This window comes from Lactuca serriola, chromosome 5 (genome assembly GCF_051521515.1).
Source record: "Lactuca serriola cultivar US96UC23 chromosome 5, Lser_US96UC23_V15, whole genome shotgun sequence".
Lineage (NCBI taxonomy): Eukaryota > Viridiplantae > Streptophyta > Magnoliopsida > Asterales > Asteraceae > Lactuca > Lactuca serriola.
Genome location: NC_136412.1, coordinates 259,164,460 through 259,186,297, shown reverse-complemented (window position 1 = coordinate 259,186,297; position 21,838 = coordinate 259,164,460). Strand labels below are relative to the sequence as shown.

At 34.2% G+C, this 21,838-nt stretch overlaps 1 pseudogene; it reads left to right on the top strand.

Moving 5' to 3' along the window:
* The first annotated feature begins 19,596 nt into the window (after positions 1–19,596).
* On the top strand, positions 19,597–21,606 carry LOC145054121 (protein JINGUBANG pseudogene; annotated as a pseudogene).
* Positions 21,607–21,838: the final 232 nt, after the last annotated feature.

Genomic DNA, 21,838 nt, shown 5'->3' with positions numbered 1-21,838 from the left:
GACCCACGAACTTGCAAACATGTGAACCCGTATAAATTAGTGAGTTGACGGGTCATATATGGGTTTATGTTCCAAACCCGCCAACCCGTGACTTGTATAGTTAAATGGGTCGTGTTCATGTTGGTGTATTTTGACCCGCTAACCGGAACATGACACGATTGTCATGCCTACATTTATGTACCATTGTGAGTAAAAAGCTTCCATCTTGATCTCTAGATTGTTAGATCTAGTAGTTTGATCATTTATGTCCCTTTTTGGTCCTTGTGAGCTTGTGCTTGGATTTGAGTGAACTCCAACACCTCTTGAGCTTATTTTATCATCTCATGATATTGCTGGATTGGAAAAGTTTGCATCTTGATCTTGTTCTTAAAGCCATGCATGTTTTGGGAAGGGTTTTATGCTTTTAAGGACTTAGAGTTGTGGACCTAGCTTTAGAATGGAGTCCTAATGGATGAAGTTGTAAACTTTATCCATTAAGTCAGTAAAAAGAACTAGATTTAAAGTTTTGGGCCCAGATCTAAAGGAATTAAGCAATTAATAGAGATTTTGACATTCTGTTTAGAAGCCACAACGAGGCCTAAGGTTTACCACGACATGGCGGTGCTCAAAATCGCGACTGTTTTGTCCTAGCATTGCCATGACGTGGCCAAGGAGGGACCACGACGTGGCAATGTCTTGCTTGTTGACTTTTAACCTTGTGTTCCCACAACGTGGCGTTGACTTTGTGGACCTCTGACTGTTGACTTTTGACCAATTTGACCTAGGGTCAAACCTGGAGGTTTTGGGTTGCTGATTGAGGATTGACTTGTCTTGGTGATAGGGGTGAGCAAAAACAGCACCACAACTAAAATTAACCGCAAAAATTGCATAAATCGCAATCGATAAACCGCAGCCGCAATAAAAACCAATGGTGGTGAGATTTTTTGTTTTTCAAAAACCGCAATTTGTGGTGCGGTGCGGTTATTAGTTTTCAAAAACCTCAAAAAAACTGCACCGCACCTCATATATCTTATACAATTTTTTTTATTAATTTATACTATATTAAATATTAAAATTAAGACAAGTTTCATGGATGAAAAAAAGATAAAATTCTAAAAGACAAAAATGTTGGTTTTTTTATGTTTAACTTCGAAAATGATGAAATTTGACAATTTTAAGATATTTATTGTTACTAGTGATTTGATGTTTTTAAGATATTAGTTGTTTGTGATTTAAGTTAATTGTCTTATACATTATGGTTTATTATTATTACAAGTAATATGTTTGAACTCTTAAAATCGTTTAAACTCAAAATTGCGGTTAAAAACCACAAAAAATAACTGCACCGAATTCATGCGGTTAATAACCGGAACACAAAAAAACAAAAACAAAAACAAAACCGCACCACAAAAAATAACCGTCTAATTGCACCACAAATTTAACTGCACCAAACGGTTTTGAAAATGGATTAACCGCATTTGCAGTTAGTGGTGAGGTTTTGACCAATAACCGCACCGAACCGCACCGAGCTCACCCTTACTTGGTGATAGTCAGCTTGTAGGATTGAGCAGTATAACGTATGAGAGTGTTGTTGTGCATCTTTGGTCCTTCAGTTCAGTGAGTTTCTCACTATGCCGCGTATCCCATTGTATATCCTTTGTATGGTAGGGTAGAGGTATTGTTAGAGTATAAGTATGCTAGTGGCTAGGATGACTCCTTTGTTATGTATGTACAATTTAGGATACTTGGTGTCCTAGTAGGGTCTTACCTGTTGACCGTGTGGTACTGTTAGGAGTTATGTTTGGATAGGGTAACTGGGTAGGACCAGTTATTATGTATAGTTGACCATTGAAAGATTTAATTGAGAAGTGATCATTAACACGACAACTAGGAAAGGCTAGTGGTTAAGTGTATGTATATACTAGTTGTTATGTGGTAGTGATAGCTTAGGTAAATCTCTGTAAAGCCAAAATCTTCATTTCTTTGATATCTTGCTCCTCGGTGCTCCGCAAGTCCCAAAATTTTGTCTGTAGCTCTTATTTACCTCCTCCAACAATATCCTACCTCCAAAAGTCCCTGAAATATCACAAAAATGTGTGAATGAAATTGCCTCATGAAAAATCCCGAAAAACATGCAAAATGCATGGGTTTAAACATAAATGCAATGCACTTTTATGGAATAAAGCTACAAAATTGGTGCATGAAATGCCCCTAACAATGCATTGTATGTAGGATAAAATATGTGGTATATTGGGGAACTCACTAAGCTTTATGCTTATAGTTGTGGATTAAACATTTTGCAGGTCGTTCGTGAGAAAAGCTAAGTGAGATTGTACACACACATCGAAGATGTTCGTTTCTGTGGATTTGTAAATTTAATTCTGATAATGTATTGTTACTAAATTATTTATGAGATAAATGTTTTAATCACTTTAGTACTTATTTTGAAAATAAAAATTTTATTTGTAATTTCTGTAACATTACATAAAACTATTGATTCGACATTAGTGGATCAGGTAGAACCTCACGACTGAGAACATTATGCATAAAAATAGGGTCCCTAGATGAGCTTGGTAGCCGAAACAAGAAGCGAAACATGTTTTCCTATACAATCGTTCATTCATAGCAATCAACCTAGTATTTATAATAGATCCGAGAATATTTTCATATTTTATTGTCAAATGAGCATCATATATTAACTGATGTTGAAGCACATAAAATATGTTAATTTTTTTCATAATAGAAATATCAAGTTGTGTTGAATTTACAAAATAAATAAATAAATGTTTCTTTACGTTCTAAAATAAGTTTCCGAAATCAGATTTTAAATATGGTTTTTTTGAGAACACGTATTATGGAAATGTTCATATCTACGGAAAACATTTTTATTTTGAAACACCGGAAGTTCTAGAGAAATGACAATAACAATGTGTTCGTACGCCTAATTACACATTGCAGGCCATTCCAAGAAAAACTTATACCACGGTAGCTATAAAACATACAAACAAAATTTTGAACCTGAAGACGTAGTCCGAAAAATGTCATATAAGTTTCGAACTCTAGTTTGTCTTTAAAAACATTATTTTTACTGAATAAATAACATTATGATGTTCACGTTGTTAGATTTTTTGTTAATGAAATGCCATTTACAATAGTTATGGTTATTGTTTTGTCAAACCTTACGGTTAATGGTAATGCCAATTGTTATGGTTTTATGACATGGTATGGTTACTTCATGAATCGTAAATTGACATGTATATTGTTAATTAGTGTATGAATGTAAACATGTGTATGGTTAGTTTATGAAGTTATGCATGGTTATATAATACTTAATTAGTGGAATACAAAATGTTATGCTTTTATGTCACGGTTATGGTATGCTTATTGCCAATTATATATATATATATATATATATATATATATATATATATATATATATATATATATATATATATATATATATATATATACTAGCCGTTTACCCGCGTCAAGCGACGGTTGTGACAATGGTGGTTGAATGGTGAAAGATGAATTAAACCCTAGAAATGGAAACGTCATCGATATATATCCAAGATTTGTGAACAGAAATTGCGAGATTTGAGGAAATACGGAGATAAGGAATGAACCGGGTCAAAATAGCCTAAGAATAGGGGATAAGAGATTTGACCTTTTCAACTGTTGACCATATGTACTCTACTCTTTTTGTAATGCATAAATTGATTGTACAAATGCATTGTATGTTTGTACGACTTAAAATTCAGCGTTTGACCAAAAATGCTTTATAAGGTAATTAAGATATATATATATATATATATATATATATATATATATATATATATATATATATATATATATATATATATATATATATAATGTGGACAACAATTATTGTGCAGACATATAGACGATTCTGGACCAATTTATGAAAAATAAGGAAACAATGTGAGTTAGGGTTCATGATAATATAATGGAAGTGCATCTATAATATAATTACACTAATATCCTTGTAAGGGTAATCTAGTCAAATTAACTTGATTTAAAAATAGAAAGTCCCGAATTCTAGGAGATAATTTATTTTTTTATTTAAAGAATATATATTTTCTAAAAGGTAGCAAATATTATCTAGAATAATAATAAATTCTAACATAATACATATTCTGATAGAATTAACATTTTGAATAATATAAATATTCTTAACAATCAATTAAAGAATAACAATATTTTATATGTATATGGACATCCATATGTAAATACAAATTTATAAATATTCTTGCAATACACTAGACTTATACGAGTTAATATATGTATGTATATTCTAACAGAATGATTAGATAAATATTCTAAAACATTTGTCGCTATAATCAACATTTAAAATTACAACCCATATTTTTTGATAATCCTTAAAACCAATATCAAAAATTACAACCCAAATCTTCCAAAACATAAAGCATACCATGTTTGCATTTGTTATAAGATCTTAATCGAATGATTTGATTTATATATTCTAAAAGAATAATTAGGTAAATGTTCTAAACCAATCTGCCATAAAATATTTGGTTATACCAATATACATTCTTTTATACCAGAATATATTTTTCTTTCTTTTCCACATCAATGTTAACCTCTTCATAACCTAAAACCACAAAGAAATATGTTTAGTTTCCAATTTAAGATTCTTCGAACAACAATACAATCAAATGATATCCTCACCCTAACAATTGAAATTCTAAAAAAATTCAAGTACATTATCATCTTTGTCAAACTAATAAACTATTTCATTAATCCATATTCTAATAAATAAATAGTTTTAATATCATTTTGTTAAGTGTTGATCTAATATAACTTCTCATTAATATTATGGCATGTATCATGTATATATATTAGACAATTTATTTCAAAATTCAAATTTATATTTTTTAATTATATGTTAAATTTGAAGTTATAATAACTATAAAAAATTGATATATCTCTTAATTAATAATTTATTTAAAATAACTGATTAATAATTATAAATTTTTATTATAAAATTTTAATTAATTTTATAACCGTAGTTCATATGTGTTATAAATTAGTTTGAATGAATATAAGAATACTAAAAACAAAAATCATCCACTGAAAGTTCAAATTTCTGGTTATGAAAACCATACCAATAAATTCCTTGGAAGCGTCTTCCTTTGAAGCATAAATTTTTTTTCATAAATTATTCACTTATACTCTTATGTAGTTTTTTTTTTCTTTTATCATGGCACAAAACAATAATTTTATTTAACAGAAAAACAAATTATACAAAATGAGTAAAACTCACTGTTATAGGATTTGTAATACGATGATATGATAAGACAACCAAAACACAATTCAGAATCCTTGTTACCCTATAAAAATAAAATAAGCTTTTTTATTTATGGAGTGGCTCCAATACCTAAGCTGATAAGTAACATCAAGATGTAAAAGCTACTGTTTTGACTTACTCTTGTTCATTAATCTATTTTTAATTATATTTTGTAAAAGGAAAATAAAAAACTATATATATCACGATTAATAGCTACTGTTTTGAAACAAAATTTTCAAAAACTATTTTTAAGAGAAAGCAAAGTTATAAATTGGAAGATAGAAAAATGCTATTTTTTAAAAGTTAAAATGAACTATACATATCACGATTTGAATGAGAAAGCTTAAGAAGGAAAAAATTTTCTAGTCCGATGACATGTTATCCTAAAAAATTAGACCAATACGAGGATTGCAGCCTAAGCCTAATAAAATTGCATGTCTAGGTTGTAACTTACGCAATAGCTTTTATATATTTAAGTAATGAACCTTACCGTCAAAGTGGCAGAGGGCTGCCGGAGATGCCCTTCGTTGGTTGGTGATGGTAGCGACCGCTAATTTGATGGAATGAGATGTGGTGTTTGTGTGCGACGATGACGCTATTTAAATGAGTAAATAAGAAACCGATTTCAATTTTACAGGGATATGATCTCATTTTAATTTTGGAATTTATTTAATATATGTGTTAATATTACTAATTTACCCTAATTGATTTAATTAATGATTTATTCTTTTTCTAGTTCTCATTGGTTCATACGTCCACACAATACTTGTTCATCCACATTATATATATATATATATATATATATATATATATATATATATATATATATATATATATATATAGAGAGAGAGAGAGAGAGAGAGAGAGAAAGAGAGAGAGACGATAATATGTAATTGGACAAATATTGTATAAACACGGAACTCAATGTCAACCAATCATTCTAAAATTATGGATAAGGTATAATGGAAAATCAGTATATAATTTACTTAATTAAATTAAAATTGAAGGCTACAAATTACGAACGTCTCTTTCTTTCTCTCTCTCTCTCTCTCTCTCTCTATATATATATATATATATATATATATATATATATATATATATATATATATATATACCCCCTTTAAATCATGTCTTCTTGCTAGTCATATATAGGATTTCATAGACACCTAGACTTGGTTCATAACACCGTCTTTTTCCATTCACCACGCCTTGAAAAATTCATCAACAAAAAAATCGAGTTCATTCTTCCTTTAAATCCCATGTATTCACCTTCTTCGATAAATTTCCTTATAGTTTCAGTTCTCGGTCTCCTTTTATTTTTTCTCTTTGTGTATTTGTTCTCAATTTCCTTCTATTTTCTTCTCTGTGTGTGGATTCATTTATACTTTCTCATCGGAGATAATCTTAAACAACAACACCACCGACCATTACCTACGATTCAAATTTAAAATTGGGTGTGTGTTTTACGTGATTTCTAGAAAAAGATAGGCATGAATAGACTCTTCGTGTATGTGGTTCTCAATTTGATTCATAAAAGGTAAAAGTGAAGAACATCACCATTCTTTATTTTTGGTGGCTTGACAACAATTGGGTGAATTGATTCTATAAAGAATCAAGTAAATTGAGTCTAAGAAGAATCAAGTAAATTGAGTCTAACATTAGCAAAGATGTAACGACCCAATTTTTCAAAGAAAATTTTTCATTTTTAAATAGTCATAGCACTTTACTATAAACCATAAAATCTCAATACAATTGTTTTCAAATTCATATCCAAGACAACATTATTTCCAAATATCATAGTGTCCCATAAAAATGTCTAAGAGAGTGCACACCGCGCCATCAAGCCTTGCCCTTGCCCTTGGGCTCGGATGTACCTGAAACAAATCCACAAATTGTAAGCTAATGCTTATTGAGTCCCCCAAAGCATACCCCACACACAATCCACATAACACATATCATATTAGCTATAAAAGCTACACATATCACATAAGTCATGCATACAACATATAAGGACGTCGTGGGCTCCCCCCCCCCCCCCCCCCCCGGGGTGTTATACCTTCATGTCGTGGGTTCCCCCAGGGTCTTATACCATCATGTAATGGGCTCCCCCAGATGGTCTTCATCTAGGAATGCCATAGGCTCCCCCCGGGGTCTTCCATGTAATAACATACATAATCACTAGCATACCACTTAGCATAAAGATAACTATCATACCACATATATCTACTATAGCTAGTGTACCACATATCATAAAATGGGTCGGCCTTGGTGTCGTATACACATTGGTATGGTGAGAAGACTCACCTCTCGAATGCTGAACTGACAAGCTAGAATCAAATATGTCCCACGTGCTACTCCAACTCAACCGCCTATAATCATTATGTTATTAACTTGTCATAATCCCATAATTACCCTCAAAGTTAACCCTGGTCAAAGTCAAGGTCAACAGTCCATGTTGACCTCAACTTAACAAACCCTAGCCAACTCGCCGAGTTGTTTCATCAACTCGACGAGTTCACTTGATATCTAGTAGACGGGGAAACCTGATCCGACTCATCGAGTTTCCAGGGATGCTCGTTGAGTCCCCCTCTCTGTTTGCTTATTATGATGATACACCGAGCAGGGACTCCATGGCTTAGATCTAAAACCCTAAGGTGTCTAGAAGGATAAAATTTCTAACTTTACCTTCTAGAACCATTCTGAATGCTCTAAGGCCCTTATCAAAGGTTGGAAAGCTCAAAAGCTTTTCCATATGGTCCAAGACTCTGGGGATCTGGAATCCCTCCTTTCCAGAAGAGTTTCTAGTCCTCAAAATGTTCCAAAGATGGAGGCTTTATGGACATACATGTCCAATGCATGTCTTTAAGTCAAAATGGCGAAAAAGGGGAAATATCACTGGCAGAACTATATAGTTGGCAGGGGTAGCACGTGCCACCCCTCAAAAAATCATGGATATTATACAAAGTTGAAAAAAATGGTTACTTTTTAAGGTGCTATTGATTACAAAATTTGTAGTGCTTCTATTTAGCCTACTTTTAAAGTCTGGAGAAGTTAAAAGCCCAATTACGTCCATCAAATGCTTTTATGAAATATGTGGGTCCAGTCATATACAAAAGTTGAGTTATCCCTGTTTGTTTATTCAAAGGACATGTTATAAGTTACAAACCCCCCATTTATTATATTATAAGAAATACAAATACATGTCGGTTGAAGTCCATGCGTATTTGGCATCGGAATTATAAGGAAATTCGAAGAAGTGGCATGGTTTGTTTCAAGTGAAATAAATTTTATCATTTAAATTTTAAATATTTTATAGGCAATATTTAATTAAGTATACATCATGTATAAGTCATTATATGTCGTGTTTATTGAGTTTTATTTCCGTGTCGTATCGTGTTAATTTCCGTGTCAAAATTTGAACACGAAACAACACAATACGACATTGACTTTTTTATACACGACGATACAACCATGAATTCAAATTTCCATTACGTTTCAATATTGTTTCATTTATAGTATTATTGTGATGTCTGTGTCAATTTTAGCTACGTCTAGACTCATATTTAATGGCATCGTAATATTTAATTTATTTTAATTTATTATATATTACTATAAAAAAATATGTGCTACCCCTATCCAAAATTCCTGGTTCCGCCCCTGGGAAATATACTCTAAAAACCCTTGCATGGCATCCTTGCTTGACCAAAAACTAGATCTAGCCCACCTTGGGACTATTATGCTCTGGAGGTCCATAAAGTTGCAAAATTTATGAACTTCATGCATGCAATCAACAAGAATGATAGGAAAAGAAGGGTCAACTCAAGATCTAGCCATATTCTAAGATAAAAATCGAGTCTTGAAGACTTACAACAGTCCACAAGATGGTCAAGCTCAAGAGTGAGGGCTTGGTTTGTTGGATCTCCTCCTTCTTCTCACCATCTCCTTCTTCTTATGCTATACAAGTTACTATAGCTCACAAAATGAAAGAGAATGGGGATTAGGGTTTAGCACAGATATTCTTACGGTTTGGAGGCTGATGGAAGGTCAGCCTCAAGGTTCTTAAGGAGATTATGTAGGGTGCTAACCCTAAAAATTAAGGTTTCTCTTTACAGCTCCTACTCGTCGAGTAGGACCCAACTCCCGCGTCCTCATAATAGCCTTCACTCGATGAGTCGGAGCTCCCAACTCGTCGAGTCCCAACACCAAAACCCTAAAATTTAGAAAATTAAATTAATACCTGGAACAGGTGTTACAAAAGAATCAGGTTGTTTTGAATTTATCTTTCGATTCTCATTGTTTTGGTGTTCTTTATTGCAACAAGGTAAGATTTCTCTAAATTGAAGTTAATTTTTTTTTTCAATTCTCTATGTTCATTTTGGATGGTTATGTTCGTTGTGTGCTTTAGCATTGATGATACCAGGGGATGAATTTAGTTAGGATGAATTGGTTGTTTTGATTCAAATTGTGTTTAATTCTTGCTCATAAAGATTGCCATTGATGTATTTGGTCTTTGTTTTTTGATACATCCTTTATGTGACATATTGCAAGCAAAAATGATTAGGGAGAACCTTTGGTTTAAATGGGAGAACCTTGGTTTTGATTGAAGAAAAACGAGGGCTTGATCTTCTTGTTCCTTTTGAAGAAGACACGTACATAATAAACATGATTCGTTCCTTCAATTTTGGCAAAATATTCATTCAGAATGCATTCTATGAATTCTTTCAATCATACTTATGTTTGTTCCATTATGAAATAATATTCTTTTAGAATGTTCACTCTTATTGTTTAAGAATGTAATTTCTTCAATTCTCACAAAATATTATCAGAATGTTTGTTATTTATAAGAATGTCATTACATATTTTTCAATAATCTTCATATTCTCAAGCAATATTATGTGATCTGTGAAATTATATATCATTATCACTCATTTTCACGTAGTGTTTCATATACGTCACCAATATTATGATTGTATTGATTTAAGAATGATTCTGATTCTTAAAATTCCAGATTCTTAATTCATAATTTTTTTTAAAAAAATTTTAAATTAATTCGAACTTAATAAAAATGACAAATGTAAATCCAAAAAAATCTCCCTTTCCATAATTCAAAAATACCAAAAGTCCCAAAATTTGATTTTAGTGGCTAGGATTGAGTTATACATTTACACAATATATGTGAGTTACATTTGTTCCTATATAAATAGTTAGTTAATGTATTGTCAAATTTGTAGTTGATTTTTGATGATCTATGTGTTTGTGTATGTTCTAAGTGGTTGTATGTGTTTGAGATGGTTATGTTTGTTCTGTAACTGCAAATTATGTTGATGTTTATGATCTAGGTGTTTACTTGTAATTCCAGGGAGTTTGTGTTTTTATTGTTTTTTTATTGAAGATAAATGAGATGAACAAACATGAGGATGAACTCAAATCTAAATGTATGGTAGTGTATTTGTATTTTATGTTATGATGATTCAATATGAAGAAATGAAGGACAACGAAGGGAAATATATTTTTTTGGTGATTTCAATAAGAAAAAAACGCAATATATGAAATGACCAAAAGACTCTCATGTGCAAGGCATATATGACATTTAACGGATGTTATTATAACCTGGTTAGGCCAAGGGACCGAAGGTGAAAAAAAAAACGAATTAGGGACCAAGAATGCTACAAGTCGATCATATGGAGTTGTGGACTATATGATATCATAGAGCAAATAAATAATTTTGGTACTTTACTCTATATTCTATGACATATTTGGAAACTAAAATTTGGAAAATCTCTATAAAAGTCCTAATGTTTTAGCCTAATTTACAACAGAAGTAACATACTAAAATTTGCTTACAAAAAATCATGAATTACCAGTAAATACGACGATTTGACCAATTTTTTCCGGTTTATTGGTTTCATTACTTACACGGTTCTGTTAAAGTCCTATTATTTTATCATAATTTACGAATAAATCCCAACTAAAACTAAGTGATGATTTGTCAATTTTCTCATATAACATACATATTATCGTTTTCATTGTTGACTTGGACGTTTAGTTATTAAATGAGATGGTGAAATAGATATGTTGGGTTATATAATGTTATGTTTACCGTAAAACTTGATATCCTGATGTATTGTATATTTTTCGGAATATAAAATGCTTCCAATGAATGCTGCAATAATTATATAAACTAGCAACAACTTTGTCAGTTTTTACGTTTATAAGAAATTTCAAATTGTCTATCTGATCTTATGTAACTCATTGTATCCATCTCATCAGCTCATTTTCTGTCATTTTCCCCGAAAATACGTATTTTACCATTTCATTGTTGACCTTGATACTATTATGCATGCCTGCATATGCGCACGTAACAAGATTTGTTAATTGTTTAAATGGTAAAATCAAGGTTTCTGAAACATAGGTGTCCATTTTCTTAATCAAATTGTATATCATTTGTTTCAAAGGCAAGTTTTGGCAAAGATATGGTAGGGTCTTTATCTTGTATGATGTCGTGTCTATCCCTAAATCGTTAACACTCCCCCTACATATGAGAATTGAAATAAACAACCATACACTCCCCTACATATGAGAATTGGAATAAACAACGGCCAATATTAGGTTTCTATTGTCAAAAAATACGAGTAGCAAATTTCTAATTTGCACAAGTCAGAAAAAAGAAGTCAAAAACATTGTTTTTTAATGAGATGGCAAAACAAAACTTCATATCTATACTCTATAGTTCACATTCAAGATTCCTTTTTACTACGATTTATATTCCGTTTTGTTTGAAATTGGTTACCAATTGAATCCTTTGAAAATCTAAAAATCACATTGCTCGAAAAAACAAGGAATTATTTAGTGAGTATTGTAGATAACCTTCTGCTAGTTTTAAATTAATTGTGCTGTAAAAATCGATATTGACGACCAATTAAGTGACCCACAGATGTCAATTGATTACCATTAGTGTTATTCGGTCATATTACTCGATATCGGTCATATAATTGGTTAAAATTTGTCAATAAAATTAAAAGGCTAAAATTATTAAAATATTCAATAGTCAATAGAATAAGTCAAAAAATCAATAATAACTAGAAAATAAATCAAAGGCAAAAATAAATAAATATAAGATCGTGTCGCACCGATGTAGGATACATTAACACTTCCATTTAGATATGGAGGCACGGATGTAAACAAGGATGTGTCAGGCAACGGGGGTGCGCGACGCTGACTCGGATATCATGTAAATATATATGGAGCCCAAAATTATAAAACCAATTATAAGAATGTGTCGTATCGACGCACAATACACTAACATTCACGTCGACATCTCTCCGGTTATGGGCTTAATGTAAAATGATTTTTTACTTAAATGCTTAAGCACTAGATTATGTGTTTACGACGGTAAATTTCTTGATCCCAATCGACCGACTAGTTACCGTGAAACTTTTTTTCAATAACTTTGCAAAGTAATAGATAAAAGAGTAAAATGGTCTCTATGTTTAGAGTAATTTATGTATTCGGTCTCTAAATTATTTTTTTAACTCGGACCATCTGTATAGTTTGATTTTGTTACACGTCTGGTCCCTACTCGACATAAAATGACTAATATGCTCTTACCGATTATTATTTTAATATTTTTAACTCATTAAAAGAGATCATAAAATAGTATGTGTTGTTTGTTTTTTCTAAGGCGAAATGTTTGCAGTCTACGAACCACATCTGTAGACCTCTGCAGTAGAAGAGATGAACCAAACGTCTGCAGTCTGAAAGAATAAGAATGTTTGTTTTTTTTAATATCTGCGGGCTGCTAGAATAAACTAAAATTCAATTAAACTGATAAAAATAACTTAAAAGAGGTTTTCAATAATTTTATGACTTTATTATATATAATTAACAAATGTAGATCTAATTTTATGTATCACCGTATAAAAATGAAAATAAAATGCTACGTATTAACGTATATATTTAATAAAAACCAACAAACTTTGGTCACAAAGTTATATATAAACATTGTAATTAGGGATAAAAAAATTAACACATAAAATAGATGGAAATAAACTTTAATTTTAAATGAAATTTTTCAAAATTTTCATTTTACTTTTTTCAATTAATTCAATTAAAATCAATACATAAATATTTTTCCCAATAAATAAATGATGTTGCATTAAATAATATTTTATAAAATATGACACAAAAATATAAGACAATACTAGGATTTTTTTTCATATCTATATAACAGCTCCAATGACCATTATTATAATTAAATATTTATTTATAAATTTGTCACAAAGATCATGATTGTGTCGTCAAACTTTTTTTAAGTATTGTAATTTTTATTAGAAGTTGTTTATCATATATAAAGTTGGAGTAAATCTATGTTAAAAAAAATAAATAAATAAATAAATAAAAGATATGTGTTTTTTTTAAGTTAGAAGATGTCTGAAGAGGTTTAAATACTCTGGTCCACATCTGTGCCAAGAAGAGGATGCACAGACATTTTTAAGTATGTAGTCTTCAAAAAAAAAAAACAAATAATCTGTGAAGTCTAATGTTTGTGCGTGATCTGCGCGGCGCAAACGAAGGATGTCAAGAAGATCTGCAGACAAAAAACAAATAACGCCTTAGCCTCATTCGCTCGAGTTTTATCCTTCCCATCAGATTCACCCTTTCCCATGTCCATCTCTTTCTCTTTCTCTCACATCCCAACTGGAATTAAAGAAACCTACACTACCTAAAGCTAGGGTTGAGCAGTTTGTCCTAAATCTCGATCCCGTACCGGTACCGTATCGAATTTGATTTTATCCTTCTCATCAAATTCACCCTTTCCCCTGGCCATCTCTTTCTTTTTCTTTCACATCCCAACTGAAATTAAAGAAACCTACACCACCTAAAGCTAGGGATGAGCAGTTTGTCCCAAATCTCGATCCCGTACCGGTACCGGTACCGAACCGTACCGAATTTGAAAATATGGGACGGTACTCGGTGCTCCAAATACATGAAATTTGGGATTCGGTACCACCGGTACCATTCTCGGTACCGATACCAGTGATTTTAATTCGGTTCGCTACTTGGGATTGACTTTCGATAAAATTCGGTATTTGGGAAATCGGGAACGGTATGGGTCGGTACCGGTTTCGTCCCATGCTCATCCCTACCTAAAGCTTCCAGTATCCTCCAGACCTTCACAACCATCACCGTTAGATCTATTACTAGTAACCAGAGCAAACCCCCACACATTTATTCTACCTTGATCCTGCATCTTGCTCCTTCATTACCATCCCGTTACCGTCATTGAGCATGTGAAACCTACAGTCTACCTGTAACGACCCAAATTTTAATTTTATTTATTTAGTCAAACACATTTGCATAACCGGGAAATCCAATCACAATTGTTTCCAAAACCTCATTCAATACAATATTATTCAAAACATCAGAGTGTCCCCAAAATGTATCAATGGGATAGAGATATAGAGTGCATGCCACGCCATCACGCCTTGCCCTTGCCCTTGGGCTCAGATGTATCTTAAACAAATCAACAACATGTAAGCGAAATGCTTAGTGTTAAAGTTACACACATATCACATAAGCCATGCATACAACAGATAAGGAAGTCGTGGGCTCGTCCCCAGGGTCTTACTCCAGGATATCATGGGCTCCCCACATGGTCTTACACCTAAGTGTCATGGGCACTCCCATGGTCTTTGATAGGAAAGCCATGGGCTCCCCTCATGGTCTTACGTCTAAGTGTCATGGGATCTCCCATGGTTTTCCATACAAAGCACACAATCACATAGCATATCAAGCACAAAATAACTAATACATATATCATGATCACATAATGGGCCGGCCTTGGTGCCTTAGACCCATTGGTATGGTGAAAAGACTCACCTTTGACTGCTGAAATACATACACTAGCCTAACAGCCTGAAACCTCCCGTGCTGAAAGATAACAATAAATTAAGGTCAAAATCTTACTTAGTCAAAAGAAACCCAAACTTCAACCCCCTTCTTGAGGACCAATTATCCTTCCCTAACTAATGGGCCCAAAGTCTAAGTCCAACCTCATTAATGGGCCTCTTGACCCATTAAAGCCCAACCAATATATCCAAGGCCTATAACAGATGAAATAGCCCACAATTCACAGAATGCAACCAAGTCCAATAACCAAGTGAGGCCTAATAGCCCAAAATAGGCCCAAGCCCATCTACAACACGTACGCTCAGCGTACCACCCTGGTACGCCCAGCATACTGGGGCTCGGGAACTTACGCGCGGCGTACTCAGATCTACGCCCGACGTACTAACAGGTTAAGCACTTTTCCATTAAGTGCTTAATGCCCGATTTTTATATGTCCAGAAATCAGACTAGGCCTATTAAGAGGACCCAAGGCATAAAGTTGGCAACTTTATGCCTTTGCATGTCCCAAATGACCCCAACACCCTCATGAAGACCATTTTGAAGCTCTTAACCCATGCATGAGGTCAAAACTCCCACCAAGACTCCATTTTTATGTTGGAAAAGGACTAAGGGACCTCAGATCTATCATCTCTATCCTCTGGAGTTACCTAACTCAAAGGAAAAGGGTCCAAAACCAACGAAAGGGACAAGACTAAAAACCCTAGCTAGATCTAGTGATTAAAATGGAAAGGTACAAGCTTTATACCTCTAGGAGCTCCTAAAGGTTGACAATAAGCAGATTCTTGAAGCCAAGTGACACTCCAAACTCCCTTGGAAACTTCTTCTTCTTGGATGAACACTAAAAGAACCACAAATGCACTCTTAAAGCTCAAGTTACACTCACAAATGATATAGGTCTCAAGTTCGGTTTTTAGGGTTTAAACATGCTGGCACGTACACCCAGCATATGTGCTGCTCCTCCGCGTTCCTTCTCACCAAGTACGCTAAGCGTACTCATAAGTATGCCCAACGTACTCAAGGGTCTCTTATGCCAAAATCAAGATACTTCAAGAGCTATAAAGTCATACCTGATTTGGGTGTTACACTACCCATTTAACGCCACGGATGCCTCCACTGAAGTCGTCAAATGAATGGTAGAACCTACTCCATTTCTAGCCCCTTCAATATGGATTTCTTCCTCTTCATTCGATATGGGTTTTTTCAACTGTACACTAACTGGAAATCTCTACACCACCACCATATGCTTTCATTTGAAGAATCCTAAACCATACCTAAACCACCGACATCATCTGCTTTCTCTCCACCAGAAAGTCCATCGTTTAAATCCTTTGAAAAAACCTCAACGACATGTAAAATCCTCGAAGCTATCTCAACAGTAAGGGTCTTCATCCAATTTTCCTAAGAATCAAAGCCATAGTCTTTGCCGATACAGTCTCTGCCATCAGAGTATTCAAAAAGCTATGATTTCCTTACAAGGTCTCCTAAAAGCTCTAGTGATTGGTTGTGATTTATGGTTATTGCAGTGATTGATTTGTGATTTTGATTTAGGTTTGCCTAAATTTATGTGTTTGATTTCTATGTTTGGCTTATGGTTTTGATTTCAGAGTTTGATTGATTTTGATTACTAAGTTGTGGATTCGATTGTGTGATTTATGGGTTGAATTCCAATTAACGATCAATCAGTGGTGTTTTTTCGGTTTATTGATTATGTGATCTTTGGTTTCATTCCAATTACCGATCAATGGGGTTTTCTTTTCGATAACAAAAGTTAGTGAGTGTTAGTAGATTACTGAGGTGAGAGGAACAAGACGAAAAGGAAGGTGGTAAATGGGGTGGTAATTTTATCTAATAATTATTTTAGTAGATTAATGATTAAGAAATATAAAAAAAAAAAACTAAAAAAGAAAATAAAGAATGGTAATTTGCATGCTTGGTCTCTAACTTATTTTTTTAACTTGGATCGTCCATAAGGTTTGATCTTGTTGCGTTGTTGGACCCTAAAAGACTTAAAATGACCAATATATCCTTATCTATTATTTTCATTGTTTTATTTATTATTAAATTATTAAAAAATTGTAAAATAATTTATTTAATGTGGGTCTCACCCCTAATCCTTGTCATTTCCTCCCCTCTCTGTTGACAGACCCGATAATCCCTTGCCTCTTCACCTCCGATATAACCACCAAAAACCAAACCAAATTAAGTGAAACCAAAAGCAAATCCTTTAAATTAAAACCAAAGGGAACAAAAAGTAAACCTAAAAACCCATTTTTATTAATTATCGACTCTGATGAAATTAGGCATTTGTGCACTTCGATTTCACCGGCCCTCCAAATCAGCCACCACATATTCCATGGTTGATTACCTCTATATGTGTAGAGAGTTACCGAAAAGAAAAAAAATGTTTGCTATTAGGTTTAATGATTTTCCCGATGAGTTATTATACTCTCTCTCTCTCTCTCTCTTCTCCGGTGAGATACCAACAAAGAAATGTGTTCAATAAACATGTAAAAATAGGTAAAGAAAGAGACCGATGGAACCTGAAACTCAATCGAGTTCTTAGGTCGATAAACTATCGAGTTTCTACTGGGTTCCAACATCAAAATCAAGTAAGAAAACATTTTTTTTTCATTTTGATAGGGTTTGCTGGATGGGGGCTTACAGTGAGAAATTGAAAGAAATTAAAACTGAAACCCCGTCATTCATCCAACAAAATCAAACCTGGAAGTTGTCGGCGAGAAGAAAGGGATGAGAGGTGGTCGGATTTCGTAATATTAGCAGGTTTCCAACAAGACGGTGGATTCAGATGAAGATTATAGACGATAGAGGGTGGTGGTATCATATAAGGTGGGGTAGAGGGGAAACAAATGCATTTTGGTGTTGTAAATAAAGAGAATGGGAAAGAAACAACGTTGACGTCGGAGCTACTGCTGGAGAAGAAGAAAGAGAGAGGTGCACGAAGGACTAATCACGATGTGTGGTTGAGACTTCAAACCGACCTCTAGTTGTTTTCATTTACAAGGGTTAGGGTGGGACCCACCTTAAATAATTTCTTTTACAATTTCTATTAATAAGTTAATAATAATAAAACAATTAAAATAATAGATAATGATATATTGGTCATCTTAAGCCGTTCAAGGACCCACAATACAACAAGATCATATTTTAGGGATGACCTGCGTTAAAAAAATAAGATAGAGACCAAGCATGCAAATTAACCCAAACCATAGGGAACATGTGTATAATTTACTCTAGCCTTTTTAACTCTAGTAGGGACCAAACGCGTAACAAAACCAAACTATAGGGACGGTCCAAGTTAAAAAAAATAAGTTAGAAACCAAGTGCGCAAATTACAACGCAAATTACCCTAAACTATAGATACAATGCATGTAATTTACTCAAGCTTTTAAAAAGTTCGCCATGGCTTCGTCATGACGCGTCATGGCTCCAAGGCTCGTCATTGCCGCACAACTTTAACAAAATGTTGTCTTAAGTTATATATATGTGTTAAAAAATGAATAATAGTAGAAAATATATATATAATTATTAATTATATACATTGTCGTTTAAGTCACGCCTTACAAACGACGTAATTCGCCACGACTTGGAAATGCTTATGGCTTGACATTGCTGCAAAGTCACGTCTTACGATATTTAAAACATTGAATTAAAACTATTGTTTATAAATTAGAATAAACTAGAGATAAATTCAAACAACAAATCTATATGAACAGAAATATCGAAAAGGCAACGGCACGGGATGACCGACGATGTACTTTCCGGCTGCCGCATTCAAACCAACTTGCCAACGGTTTCAATAGAAGTCCTAGAAATCAATAGTTTGCCAAACTTTGCGATAAAAGTCAAATCATTAAAGAGAGTCAAAAGTCAAAACTCATTCATAGAAGGGAAAGCTAGGGGTAAACATGGCATAACTCACAACACACCTCATCATATATATAACACGTCATCATATTAGTAATTTGAAACCAACACATAATTCCAATAAAAAACGTTTATAATATAATTAACTTTTTCAAAAGTTAGTGAGACCAACTAGAAATTTAGTACGAAAGTACAAAAAGGTAGATGCTAGAGATTTAAATTAGATTAAAGGTAGTAATTAATACAATTTATTGTTGGAAAGTGTTAACTATGTTCCTTTTTATAGCCCGTATCTTTTTAATAACTTTATTGATTTGCGTATTGGTAATTATTTAACATAAACATAAGTAAAATATTTACATAAAAATATTTAATATTAAAAGAACATGTGTTAGTATTCAAAATTCTATTTCTTTGAAAAGAGAAAGTAACGTATTTCAAAAGACTTTACGCATCTAGAAATGTTGTAGTGAAGAAGAAGTTCAATCCAAGTTAAGACACGCGGATTCTGAACGCCTACAATGTTCTATAAATAGCTGTTTACTTTTCTCTTTTCACTTCGACTGTTTCAATTTTATCTTTCTACCAGTAAACACTATCAATCATTCAATCTTTCTTGAAATTCGATCATTCAAGGAATCCAGACGTCATTTCTTGATTTCGACGACTTAACATGGTAAAGGAGAAGATGCGTGTTCCATTGTTACCGGAGGATAACTCTTCCCACCGGCGAACAAAGCTCGGAGTGCTTTTCCACAGCTCTGAACCTAACATTATACACACCGCCGGTGATGAACAACAAGAGGCCAGTACCAGTAGCAGTTCACACCACCACCATAGCAACGTTTCGTTTCCAGTTAGTCCATCGGCTTTGTCTCCGAATACTTCTCCTGCTAATTATTTCATGTCGCCGTTCCACCAGACCTCGCCGTTTTCAAAATCGCCATGGAACCTTCCGTTTATGAATGCTCCCGGCGACACTCAGTTAACGGGGTTGGTTGGGTCTTTGGTACGTGAAGAGGGGCATGTTTATTCGTTAGCTTCTTCTGGAGATTTGCTGTATACAGGTTCGGATTCGAAAAATATCCGGGTTTGGAGGAACTTAACTGAATTTTCTGGATTTAAATCCAGCAGTGGATTGGTGAAATCCATTGTTGTCTCCCGGGATAGGATTTTTACAGGTCATCAAGATGGTAAAATTCGAGTATGGAAGTATTCAGATTCGAAGAGGAAGGCGCACAAACGGGTCGGGAGTTTACCAACTACAGTGGATTTCATCAAAAGCTCCTTGAATCCCGGTAACTATGTCGAAGTCCGGCGTCACCGGAATGTTCCATGGATCAAGCATTTCGATGCTGTTGCTTGCCTGAGTTTGGATGAGGAACACGGGTTACTATATTCAGGTTCTTGGGATAAAACGTTTAAAGTATGGAGACTTTCAGATTCAAAGTGTTTGGAATCGGTAAAAGCCCACGACGACGCCATTAACTCGGTGGTTGCCGGTTTCGACGGTTTGGTTTTCACCGGATCAGCAGACGGATCCGTGAAGGTATGGAGGAGGGAGTTGGTAGGTAAGGATACAAAGCATATGTTGGTTTACACGTTACTAGACCAAGAAACCGCCGTGACATCGGTGGCGGTGAACATGGTGGAAGCCGTGGTGTACGCCGGAACTTCAGATGGGTTGGTGAATTTCTGGGAACGTAGAAAGCACGCTTTGGTACACGGCGGAGTTATCAGAGGACACAGGCAAGCAGTTCTTTGTCTCGCCGGCGCAGGAAGCTTGTTGTTTAGTGGTTCGGCGGACAAGAGCATCTGCGTCTGGCGGAGGGAGATCGGTGGTTTCCACTCCTGCCTCTCCGTCCTAACCGGCCACAGTGGTCCCGTCAAATGTTTAGCGGTTCAGGAGCACCCAGAAAACGATGATGGAGGTGTCCGGGAATGGATGGTGTATAGCGGTAGTTTAGATAAGTCAGTGAAGCTATGGCGGGTGGCGGAGAAGCCATGGATGAAGTAAGACATATACAACCTGGAGTTGAGTAGACGCGCCGCCGCCTGGTTGCGGAGATGGGTATGTGGGGTCACTCGAGAAGGGAAGGATGGATTTTGGCTAAAATAATTGAAGAAGAAAAGGCATGTGGTCCCGTGTGGTGATGAAGATGGAAAGATTGATGACCGTCTTTTCATAAAGAGTCCAGATTTTTGGGAATGAATGGAGGGTATGAATTTGAATTTAAGTTATATATATGTATTGGTGTATGTATATGTATATGTGTGACGTATTGATTCGTATAGATGTACACGTTGGCATATATTGGCAAGACAATGTTGTGGCTTGATACAAATTCTTTATACAAATCCTGATATGTCAAGACAACATTTTCAGGTTAATGTACAATCTCTGTGTTTAACATAACAGATCATACTTTTTGTCTAACAGATTACATTTTCTCCAACATGGAAATTTGTAAATAGATTTATAAAGTGCTTTTTCACTTTCTTAATTTTTGTTTTAATTTAGAATGATGTTTACCTTTGCGTACATACTGGAGTATTTTATTTAAAAATCAATATCTTTTGGCCTCAATAAAGCTAACGAGTGTCGTGCGTAGGGTGAGCATTTGAACCGGACCGAACCGGCTCTTGGACCGGACCGGTTATGGAGAATTTTGTGGACCATGGACCGGACCGGATGAGTCGTGTCCGTGTCCGTGTCCGTGTCCGGGTCCAGGTCCG